The sequence below is a fragment of the Pseudophryne corroboree genome (assembly GCF_028390025.1).
Source record: "Pseudophryne corroboree isolate aPseCor3 chromosome 3 unlocalized genomic scaffold, aPseCor3.hap2 SUPER_3_unloc_24, whole genome shotgun sequence".
Lineage (NCBI taxonomy): Eukaryota > Metazoa > Chordata > Amphibia > Anura > Myobatrachidae > Pseudophryne > Pseudophryne corroboree.
The window spans coordinates 988,574-1,011,681 of NW_026967513.1; the positions used below are offsets into that span (position 1 = coordinate 988,574).

General features: G+C 46.3%; 1 protein-coding gene across 1 annotated transcript in view; it reads right to left on the bottom strand.

Annotated features, from left to right (window-relative positions):
- The window catches only part of LOC134983773 (oocyte zinc finger protein XlCOF6-like), a 78,276-nt gene that overhangs the window by 35,984 nt on the left and 19,184 nt on the right, over positions 1-23,108 (bottom strand). The window lies entirely within an intron of this gene.

Below are 23,108 nucleotides of genomic sequence, written 5' to 3' on the forward strand. Positions count from 1 at the left end.
GAAAGAGAGTATCAGTCTGGGGGCATGAAGATCACAACTGCGCACCCACGACCGCTCCTCCGGGCCATACCCCTTCCAGTGAACCAAAAATGATAGCCGACCCCGAACCATCTTGGAGTCAAGAATCCTTTCAACAACAAACTCCCTCTGGCCACGTATCAGAAGAGGGGAAGGTCTTCCACTGGAAGAAGGATTACTAATCGCCCGTTTTAAAAGGGAACAATGAAATGTTTTATTGATACCCAAAGAACGGGGCAGATCTAACTGAAATGCCACCGGATTGATAACCCTGGTGATCTTATAAGGGCCGATGAACCGGGGGCCTAACTTATGAGATGGCTGTCTCAACTTCAAATTCTTGGTAGACAACCAGACGAAGTCTCCTAATTTGAAGCTGCAGGGTCTTTTCCGCTTATCAAAAACCCTTTTGGTCACTAATGACACAGACACAAGGGCTTTCTTCACTTTCCGCCAAATACCTCTAAGGACCGAAACCACAGAGGAACCACCAGGCATGGAGTCCAGGGGGTCAAAAGAATTGGCCTTAGGATGATGCCCATACACACAAAGGAAGGGAGAGATCCCTGTAGCAGAGTGAGCCGCGTTGTTATAGGCAAACTCCGCCATGGACAGATGAGCAACCCAGTCAGTCTGACACTTGGAGACATAACACCTGAGGAACTGCTCCAAGGACTGGTTCACCCTTTCAGTCTGCCCATTAGACTGCGGATGGTAGCCTGACGACAAGCTGACAGAAATCTGGAGATCGGAACAAAATGCCCTCCAGAATTTGGCCACAAACTGGGATCCGCGGTCAGAGACCACATCAAGTGGCAACCCGTGGAGACGCACAACATGCAGCATAAATAATTCAGACAGGCGTCTGGCCGATGGCAGCCCAACCAGTGGAACAAAGTGCGCCATCTTCGAAAACCTGTCAACGACAACCCAGATGGCTGTCATCCCCGAGGATTTGGGCAAGTCCACCACAAAATCCATTGAAATGTGGGTCCATGGCTTAGATGGAATAGAGAGTGGATGTAATGGCCCAACAGGAACCCCTCTAGGAGTCTTATTTCGGGCACAGATGTCACATGCCCGAACCCACTGATCCACATCCTTAGCCACCGAGGGCCACCACACCGCCCTAGATAGCAACTCCCGAGTTCTGGCAATACACGGGTGACCTGCCGACTTCTTGGCATGAAATTCCAGGAACACTCGCTGTCTTAACCTAGGAGGAACAAACAAAACACCTACCGGAAGGTCTGGAGGAGCCTGCTCCTGTGCTCTAAGGACTAATGACAAGAGGTCCTGGGTAATGCCCACTTTAATACATGATGGGGACACAATGGGCAACGGCTCCTCGGTGGTCTCCTGGATTGGAGCAAAACTCTGCGAGAGCGCATCAGCCTTGATGTTTTTTGACCTAGGGCGATATGTTATCAAAAAATTAAAGCGAGCAAAAAACAAAGCCCATCGTGCCTGCCTGGCATTGAGACGCTTCGCTGACTCTAAATATGCCAGATTCTTATGGTCGGTGAGAATTGAGACCACAAACTTAGCCCCCTCAAGCTAGTGTCTCCACTCCTCGAGTGCATCCTTAATAGCCAACAATTCCCGGTTACCCACGTCATAATTCATCTCGGCAGGCGAAAATTTACGGGAAAAGTAAGCACAGGGATGAAGGCGATTATCAGACACTCCCATCTGAGAGAGCACTGCCCCAATACCCATCTCAGAGGCATCCACCTCCACCACAAAAGGACGCTCTGGATCTGGGTGTCGCAGCACCTTGGCCGAGACAAATGCCCTTTTGAGACGGGCAAAAGCCGCTTTAGCCTCACAATACCAGTGAGCAACATAAGCCCCTTTCTTAGTGAGTGCCACCAAGGGCGCCACTATAGACGAAAATCCAGCGATAAATCGTCTATAAAAATTCGCAAAGCCCAGGAAACGCTGAAGCGCCTTCAAACTAGTGGGCTGCACCCTGATCCAGAACTGCCTGGACCTTGGAACCCTCCATTTGAAACCTTCTGGGGAGATAATATATCCTAGAAATGCGATTTGCTGAACTTCAAATTCGCACTTCTCCAGCTTCGCCCCAAGCCGGTGGTCTCTGAGTTTCTGGAGGACTAAGCGTACATGCTGCCGATGTTCCTCCAGGGAATGGGAGAAGATTAGGATGTCATCTAAGTATACAACTAAGAATCTATCCAAATATTCCCTGAGTACATCGTTCATGAAATCTTGGAAGACTGCCGGGGCATTACAGAGCCCAAAAGGCAGTCTTCCATTCATCCCCCTCTCTTATTCGGATTAGATTGTACGCCCCGCGTAGGTCAATCTTAGAAAAAAGGTGGCAGTACGAAGCTGGTCAAACAAGACCGAAATGAGAGGCAGTGGGTATGAGTTTTTAATCGTGATACGGTTCAATTCCCTGAAGTCGATGCAGGGTCGCAACGAACCGTCGTTTTTACCCACGAAGAAGAACCCCGACCCAACTGGAGACTGTGAAAGTCTGATAAATCCCTTAGCCAAGTTCTCCTGAATGTACTCTGCCATAGCCTGAGTCTCAGGACGTGACAGGGTGTAAAACATGCTCTTGGGAAGCTTAGCATTCGGCAACAAATCAATGGCACAGTCATAGGGGCGATGGGGAGGTAGTACCTCTGCAACTTTTTTGGAGAACACGTCCGCAAAATCTGCATAACACCCTGGCAATCCTGGCAAACTTAGCTGCGAGAGCCTGACTGGAAGGCTCAAGCAACTCCTGAAACAATCAGTACCCCAACTAAGAATCTCCCCAGAGACCCAGTCAAATTGAGGATTGTGGGCCCTTAACCAGGGTAACCCCAACACCAATGGGGCAAAAGTACAGACAGTCACATAAAAGGACAATTGTTCAGAGTGTGTGGCTCCAATAAACAAAGAAATCTGGCTAGTGCAAGAGGTAATTTTACCTTGGGATAATGGTTCCCCGTTTAACCCACAAATCTCAATTTCCAATGCCAAGGGTACTAAGGGAACAGAGTGTTTCAGGGCGAATTGGCGGTCCATAAAAACCCCGTCGGCCCCACTGTCCACAAAAGCCTCAGTCTTGACAGTTTGACCGAGGATCTTCAAGGTCACCGGAATGATAAAAGTCTTCTTGGGAAATTCTGACTTCTGGCCTGACAGGATATTTCCCATCACCCTCAGGCCCTGAAGTTTTCCGGCTTTTCTGGGCATGATACTACCACATGACCTTTATTCCCACAGTACAAACACAAACCCTGCTGTCTCCTCCGCGTCTTCTCACGCGAGGAGAGGCGGGTAGCCCCAATCTGCATAGGCTCCTCGGAAAATTCCTCAGAGTCTGAGGTTCCCTTGGGAAAGAAGGAAACCTCGGTCTCCCTTTCAAGCCTACGCTCTCTCAGCCGTCTATCCACCCGGATGGATAACTGCATGAGCTGATCCAAGCTATCAGGCAAGGGATATTGTACCAGTTGGTCTTTTATCTGGTTAGAAAGACCTCTTCGGTACTGGTGTCTCAGGGCTGGGTCATTCCACTGGGTATCATGGGCCAACCTCCGAAACTCCGTACAGTAAACCTCAACTGGCCTTCGCCCTTGCTTAAGGATCGAAATCTGAGCCTCGGCTGAGGCCGTCTTGTCAGGGTCATCATACAACATGCCCAGTGCCGTAAAAAAAGCATCAACACTTTTAAGCGACGGACAGTCAGGCTGCAACCCATATGCCCAGACCTGTGGGTCTCCTTGTAGCAAGGAAATTACTATGCCCACCCGCTGAATCTCCGACCCAGAAGACTGAGGCCTAAGCCGGAAGTATAGCTTGCAGCTCTCCTTGAAACAAAAGAACTGCGAGCGATCTCCAGAAAAACGATCCGGGAGATTTACTTTCGGCTCCTTAACCCCTGAAGGTGCTGCTGCTGCGGGAACTCAGCCAGCGGCCTGGGAGGTGTGCATTTTAATGGACAAATCATTAAATTGTCGAGTCAGGACCTGCACCTGATCGACCACCTGTTGCAACGTATTTTGAGGGGTATGCTCCATATTCCCACAAAATTTCAACAGGAGTATTTGGCTGCTGAATATGTTATGCACACCAGTGCCTGCAGGAATGTACTGGTGTCTGAACTGTTATGCACACCAGTGCCTGCAGGAATGTACTGGTGTCTGAACGGATAGGGATGCAAAACAAATGAACTCACAGACAGACTGGGGAATATGACATTACGTACACAGAAGGTGATAGGATAACAAAATAAACACAAAGTGAACAGAGAAGCCCAGAGGCTAAGAAACTGGGTGTCTCTCTTGTATTAGGAATGCTCAGATGGAAAAAGCAAGATGTTGTGTTTTAATACGTAGAGAACCCGAAATGCTGTTGCTAAGGGCAACAGCAAAACCCTAAAGGGTTACCAATGGGTGTGGCAGTAAACTCCTTGGTCAGAGATGGAATGATAGACACAAGGAGAGTCTCCACAATCCTAATCCTCACTTGCAGTGCACAGGTTCAGCTTACTGCCACTAAACTGACACCTGAACACCTTGCACAGTGAGAAAGGATTTAGGCAGGCAAGTCTGAGAATACAGCCGCAAACTTGCTAAGTTCACAGAGTAGCAAAAGAACCCCAGCAAGTTAAACGACTGACTCCAGTCTTACTGCTAGGTCTGGATTGGCAGAGTGTAGTACCAAATCCCCAGGCCTATTTGCAGTAAGCAACAACAAATACAAAGCTACACAGTACTGGCTAACTTTCAGGAACTAACTAACCAACAAAGATTCAGCAGCATCTGCTTAACCTGAGAAGAGGGTTTATAAAGCAGGTGCTGTCCACGCCCCACTCAGACCTCACAGACTGTGAGCACAAAAACCAGCACCGGATCCCCTGCCGTGCACAGAGCCTGTAACCACTGCACAGCAAAAGCCCCGAACCGGAGTATCAGCTGCGCTCAGGTTACTCCGCTAGCACTTGTCTCCCGGTTGCCATGACGACGTGGCAGTACAGGGCAGGAGACCCTGACAGGCAGTCCTGAACCGCAAACCTCAGGTATGCTTAATGTGGAGGGTAAATTGGAACATGCAAATAAGCATCCTTGATGTCCACCGACATCATAAATTCCTTCTCCTCCAAACTGGAGATTACTGCTCTCATGGACTCCATCTTGAATTTGAACCATTTCAGGTAAAGATTCAACGATTTTAGGTTTAAAAATCGGTCTGACCGAGCCGTCCGGCTTTGACACCACAAACAGGCCTGAATAAAATCCTGTTTCCTGTTGAAGCACAGGAACTAAGGAAATTACTTTGTCTTGACATCATTTTTGTATTGCGTCCAGCACTTTTGTTCTGTCCTGAACAGAAACTGGTAAGGCTGATTTGAAAAATCGGCATGGGGAAGATCTTGAAATTCCAACTTGTAACCTTGAGACACTATCTGTAATATCCAAGGATCCAGATCCGAGTGAACCCAGACCTGGCTGAAGAACAGAAAACGCACCCCCACCCGATCGTACTCCCGCAAGGGAGCCCCAGTGTCATGCTGTGGTTTTAGCAGAAACAACGGTTGACTTCTGCTCTTGCGAGCCTGATGGTGTTGTAGGTTTTCTACCTCTTCCTCGCCCTGTGAAGAAGGGAATACCTTTTGGTTTTTTGTACTTGTTGGGCTGGAAGGACTGCATTGTATGAGAATGACACCCTTTCCTAGGTGGAGCAGCTGCAGAAGGCAGAAATGCTGACTTGCCTGATGTAGTTGTTGAAATCATGGCATCCAGCTTGTCTCCAAAGAGGGCCTCACCATTGTAAGGGAGCACCTCAATATTTCTCTTCGATTCCGCATCAGCATTCCATTGGCGGATCCATAGCGTCCTGCAGGCTGAAATCGCCATAGCGGAGGATCTTGAACCTAGCAACCCAACATCCTTCATAGTCTCAACTAAGTAACCTGCAGCATCTTTGATATGACTGAGAATTAGGACCAAGTCATCCTTATCAACTGTGTCTATATTAACTAGCAAGTTATCTAACTATTTTGACACAGCATTACCCACCCACGCACAAGCAATGGTGGGCCTAAGCAACGTTTCGTTAGACATATAAATGGACTTTAAGGTTGTCTCTAATTTACGGTCAGCTGGATCCTTTAATGAAGCTGACCCTGGGGCAGGCAAAATTATTTTCTTAGACAGCCTAGAAACTGAGGTGTCTACCATAGCGGGTGACTCCCATTTGTGCCCGTCTTCCTCAGGGAAAGTGTACGATACACGTATCCTTCTAGGAACAGTTAATTTCTTTTCTGGGTTGGACCAGGATTCTTCAAAGAATGCATTCAATTCCTTTGAAGTAGGAAAAGTCAACACCTGCTTTTTATTTAATTTAAAATAATCTTTTTCCACAGGTACCGGTTTTGTATCGGTAAACTCCAACACCTCTTTAATAGCGACTATCATACATTGATTGCTTTTGGCTAATTTGGGGTCTACCCCTCTCAAATCCCAGTGTCGACGTCAGTGTCGGAATCTGTGTCTGTGTCCCCTTGCATAATCTGCGCCAGAGACCTTTTTTGGGAACTGGAGGGGTCCTGAGTGGATGACATGGAGGGATCGGCAAACAGTGCATCCTCCACAGACTGCCTCCAATACTTTGTCTGTTGTTCAGACTCAGGAAATTTCGTTGCCAGTTTAGACATATTACTGTGTAATTGTCTCACCCACACTGGACTGGCTCCTTCTGAGAAGGAAGGGCCACCACATTACCCTCTTGTGCATCTAAAATGGGTTCCCCTGGGGAAGAACTCTCCCCGTTGTCTGACATGTTACACACGTGTACACACACACACCACTATCACTCAGGAGAGCTATAGGGTACAGACTCACACTAATGTCTGTTAGAGAAACACAGAGGGATTTGCCAGTCCACACACTGCGCCCTATTTGTAAATTGTATAAGAATTACACAACTACAGCGCTTAATCCAATATTAGGCCCACAGACCTAATGTAATAAACACTTCCCTCCCCCTCTATAACACCCTAGTACTTGTATCAGCGTTGTCTTGAGGAGAAACAGCGTTCAGGAGCATCTCTCTGGCGTTTCTGCAGGAGAAAATGGCGCCCAGTCAGTGTTCTGGCAAGTCTGAGGAGAAGCCCCGCCCCCTTGTAATGGCGCAATTCAGCCTCAGCTAGGATTAATATTTATACTGGCCGGGGTTGTACATCAGCGGCTTCCATGTATGTACAGTTTTGCCAGTGAGAGTAAGGATTTTTAACATGCCGCTCAGAGCACGCCCTTCCTGCGCACTCTGCACCATTGTGCTGAGAGACATGCTGCGCAGCGTCCTGCCGCTGCGCTTGTACCTGTGTGCCGCCAACGATGACCAGAGGACCCCTCTCTGCAGGACTCCAGTAATATACTCACCAACCTTCTGACTTCTGGCTCTGTTAGGGGGTGGCGGCAGTGCTGTGGGAGTGAACGCTGGCCAGGCATGGGCTGTGTTCAGTACCCTTTAGGAGCTAATGGTGTCCTGTCAGCGGAAGCAGAACCATTGAACTAATTGAGAAGTTGGTTCCTACTTCCCGCCCTAAGTCCCACGAAGCAGGGTAGCTGTTGCCAGCAGCTTCCCTGTAAAATAATAAACCTAACAATGTCTTTTTCTAGCAGAACTCTGTAGAGCTCCACTAGTGTGCATCCCGTCTCCCGGGCACATTTTCTAAACTGAGGTCTGGAGGAGGGGCATAGAGGGAGGAGCCAGTTCACACTGTTGAAAAGTCTTAAAGTGCCGAAGGCTCCTCTGGAACCGTCTATACCCCATGGTACTAAAATGGATCCCCTAGAGGATCTAGGACGTAAGAGAAAATCCTTTGGACCTCAGGAGTGATGCTTCAAGAGCCACACCATCAAAGCCAGTCTGGCCAGGTCTGGGTAAAGACAAGGGCCCTGTATGAGAAGGTCCGGGCGCTGCGGAAGTAGAAGAGGTCTCTCATCAATAATGACATGGGATGATCTAGATATTGTGGCAATTACAGAGTCATGGTGCAATGAAAATCATGACTGGGACATAGCTATACCGGAATATACTTTATTTAGGAAGGACAGAATGGGAAAAATCGGATGAGGGGTAGCAATGTATGCAAAAAAAAAAGCATAAATACTACTTTAACACAAAGTATTGAAGAAAAAACTGAGGCCCTTTGGGTAACCATAGAAATAGGGGAGAAGTCGATTATTCGTATTGGCGTGATATACAGGACACCAGGACAGGAAGTAGAACTGGACAAAAACCTATTGCAGGACATAACTAAAATGGCATTAATAGGAGAGATAATAATCATGGGAGACTTTAATCTTCCTGATGTAAACTGGGAGGTGTCTGTTGCTAGTTCCACTAGCAGTAGAGACATTTTAAATTCCCTTCAGGGAGCATCTCTCCACCAATTGGGGAGGGAGCCCACTCTGAAAGACGCAATATTAGACTTAATACTTACAAATAGAGACAGAATATCGGACGTAAAAGTGGGTGAAAACCTGGGATCCAGTGATCATCAAGCAGTATGGTTCAGCATAAAGACAGAGACTGACTCATCTCATACAGAAACAAAGGTGTTGGATGTTAGGAAGGCTGATTTTGTAGGGATGGGAAAATGTGTAAGCGATTCTTTGGCAGAGTGGAGGAACTTGGAAACAGTGCATGAGAGGTGGGAAAAATTAAAAAGTGCAATATTAAAGGCAACAGACCTTTGTATCAAAAGTGTTAGGAAAAACACAAGGAAAAGGAAGCCAGTGTGGTTTGCAAAAGAAGTAGCAAATATTGTGAAAGCAAAAAAGATGGCTTTTAGGAAATATAAGCAGACACAAAATAATGAAGACAAAAAGATATATCTTGTTAGACAGAAGGAGACTAAGATGCTAATCAGATGTGCAAAGGCACAAGCGGAGGAGAAAATGGCCCAGTCAGTGGGTAAAGGAGGCAAAACTTTTTTTTTTAGGTATATAAGTGAAAGGAGAAAAACGAAAGGTGGAATTATAAAACTAAAGACAGAGACTGGGAGTCTTGTTGAGGGAGACAATGTAATAGCAGATCATCTTAATAATTATTTTTGCTCAGTATTCACTACTGAAAGAGAGGGGAAGGGGTCACAGTTAAGTTGCAGGGATATTTAGGAAAATGAAACAAGTACATTTACAGAGGAGAAGGTCCTAACAGAACTCTCAAAGCTGAAAGTGGACAAATCTATGGGGCCAGATGGGATACATCCAAGGATACTAAAAGAATTTAAAGAGGTGCTGGTAGCACCATTGACAGAATTATTCAACCAGTCATTAGCTACAGGAGTAATTCCAGAAGACTGGAAAAGGGCAAACGTAGTAGCACTGCACAAAAGTGGAAGCAAGGAAGAGGCTAACAACTACAGACCAGTGAGTCTTACATCAGTAGTAGGGAAATTGATGAAAACACTCTTAAAAGAAAGAGTTGTAGATTTTCTCAAATCCAGCAATTTACTGGATCCCAAACAGTATGGATTCACTGGAGGAAGATCATGTCAAACAAATCTTATTTTACTTTTTTGACTGTGTGACTAAAGTGATGGATAAAGGTGGAGCCATGGATATAGATTATCTAAAATTTAATAAGGCTTTTGACCCTGTTCGATACATTAAAACAGTAGAACTTTCACAATGAAACATCTGATGGAAGAGTTTTTAGAAACGAAATGCTTCATCCACAATCTGCCCTCAAATAGCTCCACGTATTTAGAAAGACACTCACATCAATATTCAGCCTCGCGTTCCTATAAGGGTATCTTTATGACTATAGGAAATAGCTGGTGCTCTTTTCAATCACAGTGAACCATAAGAATGACACTTACATTGAAGTTCAGTCTCGAGTACACTGAAAGGTTTCTTTTTATTTCTCCACTCACTGCAGACAGGAGACAGGCAGACGGTAGTGCTTAAAAATGTACACAAATTTATTCATGAAGCATAAAAACACACGAATACTGCAACACACATCCCGCAGCTGATGGATGGTCATCACAGCATAAAAACTTGAAAAAGGCTAGTCAGATGCATGGCTGCATTGGGAGAGGAATCAGTAACAGAAAGAAAGAAGTAATAATGCCACTGTATAGGTCATTGGTGCGGCCTCATCTAGAATACTGTGTTCTATTCTGGAGGCCATATCTTCAAAAGGATATTAATACATTAGAAACTGTACAAAGAAGGGCAGCTAAAATGGTGCATGGCCTACATCACAAAACATACCCAGAAAGACTAAGAAATCTCAATATGTATAGTTCGGAGCAGAGAAGGGAAAGGGGGGACATGATAGAAACTTTCAAATATATCAAGGGTTTTAACAAAGTCAAGGAGGGAAACATTCTCCAAATGAAGAGAAGCAATAGGACACGGGGACATGCACTGAGACTGGAGGGGGAGGGGGGGGGTTCAGGGGAAATGTGCGGAAAAATTACTTCACAGAGAGGGTAGTGGACAAGTGGAATAGACTCCCATCAGAGGTGGTAGAGGCTAAGACAGTAGAGCAATTTAAACATGCATGGGGTAGACATAAAGATCTTCTTACAAATAAATAAGGATCAAATAAGGATTGAGATAAAAATATGGTAAAAAAGAAAAAAAGAAGGGAAGACTAGATGGGCCAAGTGGTTCTTATCTGCCATCAAATTCTATGTTTCTCTGATGATAGACCCAGCTGGTCTGAGAACCAATACCTTCGAGGCCACGCTGGAGCGACTAGAATTAGTATTCCACCTTCTTGTTTGAAATTCCGTAGTCGTAGTATCCTGGGCAAAAGTGACACTGGAGGGAACATGTAGGGCAGCCGAAAGTTCCATGGAATTGCCAGTGCAGCCACGAATGCTGCTTGAGGATCCCTGGTCCTTGATCCGAAGATCCATATCGTGTGATTTAGTCGAGATGCCATGAGGTCTACGTCCAGTAGGCTCCATCTGTCCACTAGGAGTTGAAAGACTTACGGATGAAGACTCCACTCTCCGGCATGTACATCTTGGCGACAGAGGAAGTCCGCTTCCCAGTTTTGGACACCTGGAATGAACACTGTCGATATGGCTGGCAGATGGCGTTCCGCTCAACAAAGGATTTTTGACACTTCCATCACTGCCATGCGGCTTTGAGTGCTGCAATGATGATTTATGTATGCCACCGTGGTGGCGTTGTCTGACCGTACTTGAACAGGCCTGTTCTGTACCAGAGGCAGGGCAAGAGAGTGCATTGAACACTGCCTTCAACTCCAGAATGTTTATTGGGAGGAGTGATTCCTCCTTGGTCCAGCGACCCTGAAACGAGTGTTGCTCCAACACCGCACCCCATCCTCTCAGACTGGCATCTGTTGTCAGCATGACCCAGTCAGGGATCCAGAAGGGACGCCCCTTGCTTAATCGCTGATCCTCTAGCCACCAGGTCAGGGACAGACGAACCTCCGGAGTTAAAGCAATCTGGTTCAGTATGGTATGCCGGCAGTCGGGCTCCCGGCGACCAGATTACCGGCGCCAGGAGGCTGACCGCCGGCTTACCCACAGTGTGGCGAGCGCAAATGAGCCCTTGCGGGCTCGCTGCGCTCACCACACTATGGGCACGGTGGCGCGCCACGCTATTTTATTCTCCCTCCGGAGGGTCGTGGACCCCCACGAGGGAGAATAAGTGTCGGTATGCCGGCTGTCGGGATTTCGGCGCCGGGATCCTGTCAGTCGGCATTCTGAAGACCACCCAAAGCAATCATCTGAGATCTGACCTGATATGAGACCTGATCTGATCTGGAGACACAAACACCCATTGACTGTGTGTATCCAGAAGTGCCCCTTGGTGCACTATGCTCTGAGCTGGGACCAGTGAGGACTTTTCAATTTTATAAGCCAACTATGGGCTTGCAGGAAGTTTACTGTCAACTGCAGATGACTGAGGAGGACATCATGGGAATTTGCCAGAATCAGCAGATAGTCCAGATATGGTAGGATTATGATCCCCTGGTAACGGAGATGTGACGTCATCACGGCCATGACCATGGTGAAAATCTGACGAGCCTTAGCCAGTCCAAATGGTAGAGCCTGGAATTGAAAGTGTAGGTTGCCAACAGCAAACCATAAAAACTGCTGGTGTGACCTGGCAATAGGTATATGCAGGTATGCATCCTGTATATCCAGGGATACCATATAGTCTCCGGGTTCCATAGCCAGTACAATTGAGCGCAGTGTTTCCATACGAAACCTGGGTACTCTCACAAACTTGTTCAGAGATTTGAGGTTGAGCATAGGCCGGAATGACCCACTGGGTTTCGGAACTAGAAACAGGGTGGAAGAATAAACTCTGCCTCCCTGGGACTGAGGTATCGGCACAACCACTCCTGTACTCAGGAGAGAACTGACACTCGTTTGCAAAGCTTGCACCTTTAACGGATCCCATGTGCCTGAAGTGGTCTTTAACCAGACTTGGGTGAACTGTAGAAGTCGGCCTCCCACCCTCGGATCCTCCAGGGGGAGGCTGTCCCATCATGCAGCAGGTTTATCATGTTTTGAAGCAGGCTGATGGGCATCCCAGGATTGTGTGGCCTTGGGCTAGGTGGTTTTTGGAGTACGAGATTGTCTCGGCTATGCCTTACCTTTTGCTTTCCGTTGAGGCCGAAAAGATTAGCAGTTGGGAGAAAAGCAGTCTTAGCAGCTGCTAATTCAGACACAATTTTATTCAGGCAAATATAGTGGTGGATGCTCAATTAGCTTTAGTGATATCACTCAGGTGCTTGAATGGGAGTTTTCACCAAACAACATGTCCCCCTTAAATGGGAGTACCTCCAAGTCTTTTTGGAGTCTACGTCCACCTTCCATGACCTCAAAAACAGAATGCGGTGAGCCAGGACAGACGTTGACGCCTTGGCTGCCAGTACTCCTGAATGTAACAGGCGGTGGTGGTAATGTGAGACAGGTATTGTCTGGCACTGTCAGATATATCCTCAGGCAGCTCATCTTTTAATGCCTGAACCCACACTTCAATACCTTTTGAAGTATGGGTTCAGGCATTGCCAGGAGGCAGCTATAGTGGGCCTATGTAAGGGAGTAAATAGATTTCAGGCATCCCTCCACACGCTAATCTGTCAGTTCCTTCGGTGAGGTGACAGTGGTGACAGTCAGAGTGGATGATACCATAAGATCACAAAACGGGTGACATGAGAATCCAACGGTGGTGGATTTTCCCACTTAACTCTGCAGGGAGAGGATATCGAGCCAAGGCCTGTTTAAGCACAGGGAATTTCTTCTCTGGAGTAGACCAGGGTTCCCGTCTGATGTCCACTAAATGTCAGAATGGGGTAACAGAGTTTTAACCATTTTCTGCAGCTTAAAAATATCGATTTTCTTTGCCGTAGTATTGGAATCCTCATAGCACTACTACTAAGGCAGGAACATCAACCTGTAAGGGAGAATCCTTGTCATTCAGTGTCTGACAAGGACATATGTCCCCCTCCTCTTCAGATGAAACATCAGAGAGGTATATGGACTGTGAGGAAGTAGCCCGCTTAGATGACCCAGAAGCACAGGAGTGACCTGGGGTGGATATCTGTCTAACAAAGGACTAATTTATTTGTTGCAACTGGTTAGACAAATTTTCTGCCCAAGGCGGATTAACCATAGGGATAATACGTGGCTGTAGTGGTACAGGTGGTCCCATAGGGGGCGTAAGGTGTTCCACCAGAGTACTCAGTAGGTTAGTGAACGCAGCCCGGGGTGGCACCTGATTGGTTACAGGAGCTGCAGACTGACAGGGAGATGTATGACACGCAGTAGACAGACCATCATACACAGCTTCCCCCTCCGCTAAATCTTTGTTGCATACTCTGCATGATGCAGGAGCTTTCACAGACTTACTGCCCTTCTTGTTACACATTGTACACAAAATGCAACAATAGAGCGGTTTAGTACGATAAAGCCAAAATACAACACCTGCGAATAAATCCGGTATTATGTGACCGAGTACAGTACACAGTAGATTACACGTAATATGTAAATACTGTGTCGCACTAACTATATATATGACCCAGATGTACCTAGCCACTTAGAGTACGGAATACAGGGACAGTTATATCTGGGAAACACTGAAAGTGAAACCACAAAGCAGATGCAGGCACACATAGTCACAGGCAATGCAGAAATTATTACCACAATAATGCCGCACTGGAATAAAATATTATATATATATATATATATATATATATATATTTCTCCTACACTACTTCATGGCAGCCCTTACTCGTGGGATTGTATCCCATTCCTAGACTTAGACAGGGAATCCTCTCAACACTTTAGGACCACCCACCTTGGGTATATAGCCCTGCTCCTCCCCTTCCTCCATTAGTCTTTTTCCTGTCTCCTAGCTTGACAGGGGATTATGTGTTTGATTTTTGAGAACTGTTTACCTCTATTCCCAGTAATACGCCTCTGTGTAGCCGTACTGGAAGAGGGTGGCTCCCTGGAGAAGGCAGAGTGTGCTTGGGGCGATTGTAAGTCCCCGCTGTTCAGCTTAAGGTGTCCGCCCGCTGGTTTGCTGCTGGTCCCTCTCCCTAGTGCCGCTGTCTGAAGCCGTCTCCCCGGGTGGTTAGGATTTTAATGTAGTACTACTGCTGTTCATTTTTTAGTGTGTCTCCTCCTAAGAAGAGGCTATGCAAGAAGAGGCATATGGATATACAGTGTGCAGCATGTGATAAGATCTTTTCTTCTACTGAGAACGTGAAGTTCTGTGAGGACTGTATACAGAGTGACATTCAGCAGGCCAGTCAAACCAGTCAGATTCAGCAATTGAAGGACTGGATGAAGAGGTCTTTTGTTACGAGAGAACAGCTGGCTGATTTGCAGGGAAATAAGAGGTCTAGATCCCTTGCTAGTATTGACTCTCAGGACGAGTCAGCCTCTTTGTATGCTGATTATCAAGTTTCCTCTAGTTCTGGGTCAGAAGAGAAGGAGGAAGTCAGAGAGTTTAATTTGGATCTCGTTGACAGTCTCTTAAAGAATATATTTAAGACCATGAACTATAGGCAAAAGGATAAAGGAGATGAAGATAAGGATGTCTTGTTTGGAGATAAGTCCAAAAGGAGCAGATACTTTCCGGTTCACAGAGCATTGAAGGATGTAGTGTCTAAAGAGTGGCAAAACATAGATAAGAGACTTGGAAGTATTAAACGAGTGGATCGGATGTTTCCAGTAGAAGATGAGCAATTTCTGGGCTGGTGCACGGTGCCTAAGATAGATGCGGCAGTAGCAGAAATGGTGTCTAAAACTACGATTCTGTTAGAGGACGGAGCTGTCCTTAAGGATGGCATGGATAAGCGTATGGAGAGTGCGCTAAAGAAATTACATATGTCCTCGGCAGTATCCTTAAGGTCCGGTGTGGCTGTGGCATCTGTTTCCAGAGCTTTGAGAGTTTGGGGATCAGTGTTGTCCACAGATATTGAAGAGAAAATCTCAAGGCAATATTTGCAGAGAAGCCTGGGTATTATGCTCAAGGGCATAGAGTATCTGTGCGAAGCTTCTTTGGATGTGTTAGATTTCGCAGCGAAATCCATGGCGGCAGGCGTTATGGCTAGAAGAGCTTTGTGGCTTAGATCATGGTCGGCGGATATGCATTCCAAGAACCGGTTGGTGTCATTACCGTATGAGGGTTCCCTATTATTTGGAAATAAGCTTGAGGCTATTATACAAAAGATGTCAGGGGGTAAGTCAGCGAGGCTGCCTCAGGACAAGAGGAATAAATTTCCGTTTCCTTCTTCTAAACAACAATTTAAGGAAGCGAGAAGTTATAGGCCGGGGCGAGCTTATATGGGAAGGTATTCCTCAGGGACGAATAGGCAGTCCTTTCGCCAGGCCTATAGGAGAGGTGGACGGAGACAATGACTGTCGCGGAGTTCTGGTATCCTTTCCGGTGGGAGCCAGGCTCCAGAAGTTTGCCAGTCTCTGGCAGTATTCAATTCAGGACACTTGGGTACTGGATGTGATATCTCAGGGATACCGGATAGAGTTTTCCGAAGTTCCAAAGAGGGACAAATTTGTGAGTTCAAGAAGCCCAGCTGCGAGTCTGGAACTAAAGGCTCTGGAAGACAGTTTGGAAAAATTGATCCAGGTGAATGCGGTAGAGCCTGTTCCGCCTTCAGAAAGAAAGAGGGGATTTTATTCCAGAATTTTTCTGATAAGAAAGGCGTCGGGAGATTTCAGAACCATACTAGATCTCAGACAGCTCAACGATTATGTGAAGACGATAAAATTTCGTATGGAGACGATGAGATCCATTCTGTCAGGGGTAAGGAAGGAGGATTTCCTAGCGTCCATAGACCTAGAGGATGCTTACTTTCATGTGCCGGTACACACACGGCACAGAAGATACCTGAGGTTTTCGGTCATGGGCAAGCATTTTCAGTTTACATGCCTCCCTTTCGGTCTGAAGTCGTCTCCAAGGATATTTACCAAGGTGCTGTCGGCACTGGTAACTGTAATAAGAGGTCAAAGAATTGCAATTTGGGCATATCTAGACGATCTACTAGTGTGCGGAGAGTCAAAACAGGAAGTAAAGATGGCGTTAGAAGTGACGCTGCAGATCCTACAAGAACATGGCTGGTTAATAAATTGGAAGAAAAGTCAACTAGAACCAAGACAAGAAATTCAGTTTCTCTGAGTACAGGTGGATACTGCCAATTATACAATAGGTCTGTCAGAAGAAAGATGCTCGAAGATTCGGAGTCTGGCTTCCTTACTAAGGGAATGCAACAGTGTGACTCTGCGTCAGGGGATGAGTCTTTTGGGTATGATGGCCTCCTCCATAGACGTGGTCCCGTGGGCGAGATGGCGGATGAGGGGCCTTCAGCTAGAGATACTAGGCTATTGTCGGAGACGTTATTCCCTGAATCATCGCATAGGGTTAAGTCAAGGGGCAAAACGTTCTCTAGACTGGTGGATGGAAACAGAACTGGTCGACAGGAAGACGACTCTGTCGGATCGTCACTTCCTCATTCTAACAACAGATGCGAGTGCAGTCGGTTGGGGGGCGCACTTGTTGCAACAGAACTGCCAAGGAAGGTGGAACCACCAGGAGAGAAGATTATCCCCAAACCACAGGGAAATGAGAGCTGTGTGGAAGGCGATGAAATATTTCCAGAAGCAGTTACAGGGGAAACATCTCAGGATATTTTCAGACAATGTGGCAGTGGTAGCCTATCTCAATCGGCAAGGAGGCACCAGAAGTCATGTATTAATGGAAGAGGTGTCAAACATACTTCATTGGGCGGAACGTCATCTAGAATCCCTATCAGCACTACATGTTCCCGGAGTAGACAATTATGTGGCAGATTTCCTCAGCAGACAAGAGGTGTTACCGGGAGAGTGGGAATTGAACGACGCAGTGTTCAATCAGATTGTACAAAGGTTCGGCCAGCCACAGGTGGATCTGATGGCCACACACGTCAATACGAAAGTTCCTCTGTTCTTCTCCCGATATCATCTCCCAGGATCAAGCGGGGTGGATGTCTTCTCTCTCCCATGGAGGTTCAGACTAGCATATGTTTTTCCTCCGTTTCCAATGATTGCACGTATTCTAAGGAAGATCAGAGAAGAGAGGGCGCAGGTCATAATAGTTCTTCCATATTGGCCAAAGAGAGCGTGGTTTCCTTCAGTACTGAGGATGGCAGCAGGGGAACCTTTGACGTTGCCGCTAATAACGGATCTGTTGCATCAGGGTCCATTGCTGCACCCGAATTTGCGACAACTGCATTTGACGGCATGGAAATTGAACGGCAATTATTGAGAGATAAAGGGTTGTCTGAGCAAGTTGTTAATTTGTTGATTCAGTCGAGAAAGAAGGTATCCTCTAAGATCTACTATAGAGTCTGGAAAACTTTCATTTCCTGGTCGGGCTCAAGATTTAACCCGCAGGAAGCAGAGACATCGCAGGTCCTTCAATTCTTGTTTGATGGATTTGAGAAGGGGCTGGCGGTATCTACCATCAAGGTCCAGATAGCAGCACTGAGTGTTCTATTGGAGAGAAGATTATCTGATGAAAGCTTAGTGAGGAAGTTCTGTCAGGCAATTAAAAGGATAAGACCTCGCTTCAGGTCGGTGGTCGCTCCGTGGGATCTGAATTTAGTTTTAAATTCATTAATGTTGTCTCCGTTTGAGCCATTACAGGACGTCTCAGTTAAATTTCTAACTTGGAAAGTAGTGTTCCTGGTAGCCATTACGTCAGCCAGAAGAGTTGGAGAGCTACAGGCCCTGTGGTCAGAGGAGCCCTACCTTAATTTCCTTCCGGATAGACTTGTTTTAAGGACTAATCCAGAATTTTTGCCTAAGGTGGTGTCAGATTTCCATTTGAATCAAGACATCGTGTTGCCATCATTCTACCCACAGCCGCAGAATGAGGAGGAAAAGAGAATGCATAGTTTGGATCTAATCAGAGCAATTTCAGTGTATCTGAATAGAGTGAAAGAGTTCCGTAAGACGAAACACCTGTTTGTGTTATATTCAGGTGCAAGGAAGGGTGAGAAACCTACGAAACAGACCATCTCCAGATGGATCACAGAACTCCTGGCGTTTATTTACAAACAGAATGGTCAAGAGGTTCCGGAGCAGCTAAAGGCACACTCTACCAGGGCCATGGCAGCTTCCTGGGCTAAGAAGGCAAGGCTTTCGGCGAAGGATATATGTGCAGCAGCCACATGGTCTTCTATTCATACATTCTCCGGTCATTATGCGGTGGATGTTATGGAGGCACACTTTGGGAAACGTGTCTTTGATGCAGCATTGAATTAAACAAATTATAGTTTCAGCATTGACAAGTTGTCTGTGGTATTTTTTATTGCCCTCCCTATATTGAGTGTTGGTATATCCCAAGAGTAAGGGCTGCCATGAAGTAGTGTAGGAGAAAAAAGCAAATTATACTTACCGATAATTTCATTTCTCCGAGGTACTTCATGGCAGCCTACAATATACCCTCCCTTAGTGAAGTTTAAATATAGTCTGGTCACAGGAGATACTCAAAAGACTAATGGAGGAAGGGGAGGAGCAGGGCTATGTACCCAAGGTGGGTGGTCCTAAAGTGTTGAGAGGATTCCCTGTCTAAGTCTAGGAATGGGATACAATCCCAAGAGTAAGGGCTGCCATGAAGTACCTCGGAGAAATGAAATTATCGGTAAGTATAATTTGCTTTTATATACTGCTCAAAAAATAATATATATATATATATACATATATATACTGCTCAAAAAAATAAAGGGAACACTAAAATAACACATCCTAGATCTGAATGAAAGAAATATTCTTATTAAATACTTTGTTCTTTACATAGTTGAATGTGCTGACAACAAAATCACACAAAAATTATCAATGGAAATCAAATTTATTAACCCATGGAGGTCTGGATTTGGAGTCAACCTACAAAGTAAAGTGGAAAAACACACTACAGGTTGATCCAACTTTGATGTAATGTCCTTAAAACAAGTCAAAATGAGGCTCAGTTGTGTGTGTGGCCTCCATGTGCCTGTATGACCTCCGTACAACCCACACATTGGCTCAGGTAGTGCAGCTCATCCAGGATGGCACATCAATGCGAGCTGTGGCAAAAAGGTTTGCTATGTCTGTCAGCGTAGTGTCCAGAGCATGGAGGCGCTACCAGGAGACAGGCCAGTACATCAGGAGATGTGGAGGAGGCCGTAGGAGGGCAACAACCCAGCAGCAGGACCGCTACCTCCGCCTTTGTGCAAGGAGGAACAGGAGGAGCACTGCCAGAGCCCTGCAAAATGACCTCCAGCAAGCCACAAATGTGCATGTGTCTACTCAAACGATCAGAAACAGACTCCATGAGGGTGGTATGAGGGCCCGACGTCCACAGGTGGGGGTTGTGCTTACAGCCCAACACCGTGCAGGACGTTTGGCATTTGTCAGAGAACACCAAGATTGGCATATTCGCCACTGGCGCCCTGTGCTCTTCACAGATGAAAGCAGGTTCTCACTGAGCACATGTGACAGACGTGACAGAGTCTGGAGATGCCAAGGAGAACATTCTGCTGCCTGCAACACCCTCCAGCATGACCGGTTTGGCATTGGGTCAGTAATGGTGTGGGGTGGCATTTCTTTGGGGGGCCGTACAGCCCTCCATGTGCTCGCCAGAGGTAGCCTGACTGCCATTAGGTACCGAGATGAGATCCTCGGACCCTAGTGAGACCATATTCTGGTGCGGTTGGCCCTGGGTTCCTCCTAATGCAAGACAATGCTAGAACTCATGTGGCTGGAGTGTGTCAGCAGTTCCTGCAAGACCAAGGCATTGATGCTATGGACTGGCCCGCCCGTTCCCCAGACCTGAATCCAATTGAGCACATCTGGGACAGCATGTCTCGCTCCATGCACCAGACTGTCCAGGAGTTGGCGGATGCTTTAGTCCAGGTCCGGGAGGAGATCCCTCAGGAGACCATCCGCCACCTCATCAGGAGCATGCCCAGGCGTTGTACGGAGGTCATACAGGCATGTGGAGGCCACACACACCACTGAGCCGTATTTTGACTTGTTTTAAGGACATTACATCAAAGTTGGATCAGCCTGTAGTGTGTTTTTCCACTTTACTTTGGGGGGTGACTCCAAATCCAGACCTCCATGGGTTAATAAATTTGAATTCCTTTGATAATTTTTGTGTGATTTTGTTGTCCGCACATTCAACTATGTAAAGAACAAAGTATTTAATAAGAATATTTCATTCATTCAGATCTAGGATGTGTTATTTTAGTGTTCCCTTTATTTTTTTGAGCAGTGTATATATATCACAGCACGGTCCTAGACCGGCGGTATATATTAGAATACTCGTACAATATATTCTGTAAAAGGTACACTTTTTCTTAACTAACGCTGTCTGCATAAAGACATGTAGAATACTGAAGTGTTCGTACAGTCACAGTGCTGTATACAGTCATCCCGGAGACCAGCCGCAGCTATGCTCAGAAGATGGCACCCAGCGTCTCAGTCAGGGAGTGAGGGGGAGTGTGAGGCAGCACCAGGGCGGAAAAATCTGATCAGAGATGGCGCCCTGAGCCGGTGGAGGGGCTACAGTTCAAGCACTGACTCCCCTATGCTGGACTTCCACCCCAAGTACTGTGAGTCTTATTAAATGGGGTGTTAGTACACCCAACCTGTACTCAAGACACCCCAGTGGTCTAGTGGGATTCCTGCCCGGAGACAGTTTTCACGCCAACGCCACGACCCGTCTCCCATCTAGGGAACACTCTTGCCTCCTCACTGTAGCAGCAATGCGAACGAAGAGAGCGTCTGCGACCGTGTGCCTTAAGCCGGAACATCTCTGCCGCAAGTACCCGGGAACTGAGTTGCGGGAGTATGTGACGCCACTTGGAAGGTGATGGAGCTGCAGCAATGAATGTCACACGGACATATGAGCGATGCGACCCTTAAAGTCTTCTTAGAAAGCTTTTCAGGGCTGCCAGTGCAGCCCCCCTGTTAGGTGACCTGCTGCAGACACCAACTCGAAAGTGAGCTCCAGTGCCTGGAGGTGGGGTTTATAGAGGAGGCCCCAATGCATCCAGGGACAGTCTTAAACTTTAGCCTGATGGTGCCTCTGGATCAAGATCCACTCTACACTCCAATGTTTTCCTGTGGAAACCAATGCATCCTGCTGCAGAAAGGTCTTTATTTTCTTTGTAAGAGACATCTTGCACTAAAATATTTCACTGACCAGAAGGCGGCGGTGGTAGCCATTCAGGAATCACATGTTCCATTGCACTCTCCCCCTCAGTTTACCAATAACTACCCAACATGCTCTATCTCCTGTGGTGTAGCCATCCTTTCTAATAGATCCTGCCCCTTTCACCTGGAAAGCAAGTGGGTGGATTGCAATGGTAGATATTGGATTCTAGTTGTGAAGATTCATAATAAATATGTCCCCCCTCACTTCTCTCTATGCCCCTAATGCCAGACACCCCGATTTCATATATATTGTTTTTCAAAAGCTACAAGAAATTGCACTTCTCCTTATGGGAGATGTTACTCTTGCTCCAGACCCTCATCTTGATAGATCCTCCACTACTGATGAACAGACCAGTAATGCCGCCCGTTCCGTAGCTTCCTCATACTCCCTTTATTAGCTGAATCTGACCTCTATAACACTTGGAGAATTAGACATCCAGGTGTGCATGATTACACTTATTACTCTGCTGTACGCAGGTCATATTAGAGAATAGACCTTCTTCTAGGTCATTACAATTGATTCCTTACATTGATATATTTCAATATGGGCTGATATTTGTAACTACTTTTTAGATGCCATTTTGTCCATGTGTAACTCCATTTTGTATATGTATGACATCATTGCTCTATATATGTACATTTTATTAGGATTATTGGGGAGAATATACACAGCTTTTAGGCTGGCTGATTATAATATATATCTTCCTAATATCAGTATCTCAGATGGAAACTGTCTGGTAAGATGTTTGGGGTATTGTATACATAAGTAGGTGAAAGGGGACAGTTGTCCAGGATAAGATAAATTATGTTATACTGAATGACTACTGCACCCAGCATCACAGACCCTGAATGTAATATCTGGTAAGACAATGTTAGCGTATCCTTGCAGGGTATAAAGCCTAGAGACTTACACATAGGAGGTTAGTTCTGACTGAAGCTAGGGCTGTCTGCAGCGGATATAGACTTCTATAAACCCACCTCAGTTTAATACATTCAGACAGAGTTATTAAAGGAGGACCCTGAGGGCGACTGAGCTATATTGTTTAAACTACGTAATCGATGACCATCATCTGGGACAGATCATGAAACATCTGAGATAAGAGCTGAGTATTCTAATTTGTTCTTGCTATTACTGTAACTGAGTATAACTTGTTATTTGCAGGTTCTCATTGTTGTAACTTAGAGAAATAAATGCTTATCCTTTATAATATGTCCTGTGTCAGTCTCCATATTTATCACATTGTATCCCAGAACCTGGTCGCTTGACTTTTTCAAACAACATGGTCTGATCACACCCCTCTGATAGGGTCCTGGTCGCCTTTTCCCGCTACTCCTCCTTTACCACCTTGGAGATTGC